Source organism: Limulus polyphemus, unplaced genomic scaffold (genome assembly GCF_000517525.1).
Source record: "Limulus polyphemus unplaced genomic scaffold, Limulus_polyphemus-2.1.2 Scaffold1434, whole genome shotgun sequence".
NCBI lineage: Eukaryota > Metazoa > Arthropoda > Merostomata > Xiphosura > Limulidae > Limulus > Limulus polyphemus.
Window position 1 is genome coordinate 178916 of NW_013667044.1, and position 4343 is coordinate 183258.

At 36.8% G+C, this 4343-nt stretch overlaps 1 long non-coding RNA gene across 1 annotated transcript in view; it reads right to left on the bottom strand.

Moving 5' to 3' along the window:
* LOC111086793 overlaps positions 1-248 on the bottom strand; it is a 24718-nt gene extending 24470 nt beyond the window's left edge. The window contains exon 1 of the long non-coding RNA XR_002611512.1: positions 143-248. This is a non-coding gene — a long non-coding RNA (uncharacterized LOC111086793). The remainder of the gene's footprint in view (positions 1-142) is intronic.
* Between the last annotated feature and the right edge of the window lie 4095 nt (positions 249-4343).

Genomic DNA, 4343 nt, shown 5'->3' on the forward strand with positions numbered 1-4343 from the left:
GTAGCTCAAGAATTGGCGGTGGGTGATGACTAGCTGCCTTCCCTCTAGTCTTACACTGCTAAATTAGGGACAGCTAGCGCAGATAGCCCTTGTTCAAAACAAACAAACCTATTTTTTTCCTTTGCACCGAAAGTATGGAAACTTTATTTAATAGAAAAACATATTTAACTTCCATGGATTTTCTTCAAATTTGGAACACTGATAGATCTTTGAAACATACAATTAGGTGTTAAATCTGGTCTAAATATAAACCACATGTATAAAGTTATTCAACAAAAACCGTTCAGTTTTGCCCAAATGTTTGCACACACCTACGCTATTAGTCTAAAATTTTACTACAGCTTCACCTTAGAGTAAAAGTGAACAGTTTTTAGTTTTTTGTCATTCGGATTAAAGATGGCTGATTAGGAGCAGCAAAATTATAGAGTGAAAGTACGTGCAGATACACAAGTATTCGTTAGGCCAAGCAAACTATATTAGCAGTTTCTAGCTCAAGTTTTCAAAAGAATCATACGAGTGAGCCGTCATTATTCATTGCCAAATTTTAAGCACAAATTTGCTAACTTTTATAAAATTCTCCTAATTAAAGAGTGTTTAGTATCACATGATATTAGCTTAAGCTATTAGCATAAATAACGATGTTTGATACGGCTGTACCAAGTGCATGCGGGTGATGACAAGAAACTGTTAATCTAGTTTACATGGCGTTACTGTAAAGGAAGCTATTACATCAGCCACCGAAAGTTATGTTTTCACTCCTGTGCGTCTGTGTTTCTCAGAAGGATTTCTCGAAAACGGCTGAATGGATTTGGAAGAAAGTTGGCATACATTTGGACTATGGTCCAACTTAGAAGTGATTAGATTTTGGACGGTCAAGGTCACAAAAATCCCTATCTGTTAACATGGGGACCAATTTTACACACTATTTTTGCTCTGTAACTCAATCAAAAATAATCGGACTTTGACGAAACTTAGCGGACACATGTATATAATATTACTCCCCATTGTTCTACCAAAATGGTATGTGTCCGTTGATAACGGACACATTTCCGTATATTTTGAGGGCCAAACGTGATCAGTGCTGCGTGAGAGGAGGTGTGCGCTCTACTGAGTGCTTTAGAGAAGAAAAACTACCACCGTATATTTTAAAGAATCTGGTTGATTCTTGTAAAGTATAAGTCTGTTCCGAATAATAGTTGCAGTACTAAAGCTAATGTTGATTACTATCGAGTGTCACTTTCTTACTTGCTGTGGTCATGATATTTAACTTAATGAAAATAACTCTGGTGTGGCCAAAAGAAGGACTGAGCGTGCGATTTAAAGGAATTAAATCAGAATTGGCGGCTAAGCATTGATAAGAATTTTATAGCAAATATTCATGCATAAGTTAGCTAGGTTGCATATTTTGTTTTACCCACCATCATGCCCCAAGTTTAATTATAATAATAAAAAACGCGGCTTGGCTAACTAGTGAATGCATATTTGGTGTAAAATTATCATCAAGTTTGACCGCCAATTTTGATTTCATTTCCTGTTCTTTTGGTTGGTATGAAAATAAAAATAAAATCCGAGCGTCTTGAATTAAGTATAGGCCTGGCATTATACTTAAAATATCAGCTCGGATCAATCTAAACCTTAGGCTAGAAAAATAATGTCTAAGTTTTAATTAAACTGTGAACTTTAGTATTTGAAGTTTCTTTTGAATGAAATCAACTTTGACATTCTTCAAGCAATTAACTGATTAAAATACATAAACAATTTTGTCAGATTTAATCAGATATTTTTTTATCAAAATAACTTCCTCCCAGTGGCTCTGATAGATTTATCGCTAAAAACCAAGTTTCGATACCCGTGATGGGCAGAACACAGATAACCCATTGTGTAGCTTTATGCTTAACAACAAAGAAACCAAAAGAACTAAGACGCAAGTTATGGTGACTAGAATTTTACTTTATATATTTTTTAGGCTTCCAGAATACTGTGTTCCATGAAGTTGAATATTAGAACTGTTTGTTTTGAATTTCGCGCAAAGCTACACGAGGGCTAGCTGCGCTAACCGTCTCTAATTTAGCAGTGAAATACTAGAAGGAAGGCAGCTAGTCATCACCACACACCGCCAACCGTTTTACCAACGAATAGTGGGATTAACCGTCACATTATAATTCCCCACGGCTGAAAGGGGCGAGCATGTTTGGTGGGACGGGGATTCGAACCCGCAATCTTCCACCTGGCCATGCTGGGCCTGTTGTCTGTTCAAAATGTTAGATTTGGTGTACACACAAGCTAAAGTGCGGACAGTGTTTTTACGGCAAAAGAGCAGCTATTCTTGAAACCTTCGAATTGTAGTTCGAACATGTTACAATTACCATAATTTATAAACCCGAATAAGTTAACTAACGTAATTTTCAACAGGTGGCGCTATGTTTTGTTTCGTAAAACTATCGGATTTACTAACTCGTTGAGCTGTTTAAAATCAGAAATGTTCTTGTCTCTATATTATTAATATTTTTAGTTAGTTACTGATCACAAAACTGTTTCCAATTTTCCTTTAAAATTATCTGTTTAATCCAGTCATTGATAACATTTTCATCAAAAGTATCTTTCTACTCAGCCAACCTATTCCGGAAATGTAGTTTTGACAACGTTTGCTTCTGTAAAACTAAAAGATTATTTTAAATAGATATTTAAAGTTAATTTATAGCGCTAGTTTCGTATGTTTTATATGCAAGTCTTGGTTTTATATGCAAGGGGTCGATATTACCTGGTGCTTAACGTGTCCGAACTGAAAATCTAAGCGTTTACGGTTCGCGACCCGTTGCCACAAAAAACACGATCCCCACTTTTCAACCATGGATTACGTTTATTTGTTTGTAATTAAGCACAAAGCTACACAATGGGTTGTCTGTGCTCTGCCCACCAAGGGAACCCAGATTCTAGCGTTTTAAGTTCGTAGACATACCGCTGTACCACTGGGGGTGGGGGCACCATGGATGAGCTAAAGGAATAGCAGTCAAATACAATAATTAAAAAAAAACAAAAGTGGTGGAAACGGTTGCCTTCCCCCTTTAGTTTGACGTTTCAAAATTAGGATGCCTACACACGGATAGCCTTTTGTAGCTTTGTGCAAAATTATGAAATAAACAATAAGTGATCCAACCAAGCATGGCGCAGTAAAAAGCAATATTTTGAGTAATATAAAGTTTAGTAATGTATATTCAATTTTAATGGGATTGTTTATAATTTTATAAATATGTTTGTTTTAAGTTTTCGAGTACACTACGAAAGGGTTTATCTGTTTGTAGCCGTCCGTAATTTTGAAATGATAGATTAAAGAGAAGGCAACTAATCAACATTACCCACGGCTAATTCTTGGACTGCTCTTTTTTTTATGGAATATTTACTGTCACTCTTATGCCGCACCCGTTCCCGCAATGTCCGAAATGCGATTTTCGCTAATGGGTTGCGAACCATGAACTCTATGGTTCACAATCCAAGTGCTCTAAATATGTGTGTCCATATGATATTGATTCTTAAAAGATAAGAACCAGAACTATCAAATATTTTAATTTCTGGACACTTTCGAGAGGTTAAAAACACATAATGGATTGTTTATTTGTTTGTTATGAATTTCGCACAAAGCTACACGTGGGCTGTCTGCGCTATCCGTCCCTAATTTAGCAGCAAAAGACAAGAGGGAAGGCAGCTAGTCAACACCAACCACCGTTAATGTTTTACCACGAATAATGGGATTGACCCTCACTTTATAACGCCCCCACGGTTGAAAGGGCGAGCAATTTGCACGTCGCGGGTTCAAATCTCATCACCAAAGATGCTCTCCCTTTCAGCCGTGGGGGCATTAAAATGTGACGGTCAATCCCACCTTTCGTTGGTAAAAGAGTAGTCCAAGAATTGGTGGTGTGTGGTGATGATTAGCTTCCTTCCCTCTAGTCTATCATTTCTAAATTTAGGAACGACTAGCGAAGATAACACCCCTTTAGCTTTGCGCGAAATTCAACAAACAAACAAACCAGCCATGTGGGCCACGGGTTGGTCTCGTGGTAGAACTCTGAATTTCGTAGCCAATGAAATATCACTCCTCTCATATATATACATATATATATATATACACACACACACACACTTTAAGTTATAGGTGCATTATAAAAGTGACAGTGAATAATAGGTGGTTGGTTCCTGCTGACTGGCTGCCTTCTCTCTGGTCAGTTCAGGGACTGCTTTGCCATAAGTACGAATACTTGATATGTAATTAATTTTTGTTTAGCATTGGGCAATTATATTTTGAATATCGCCTGTCCCAATAAATCTAATTTTTAACTATATAT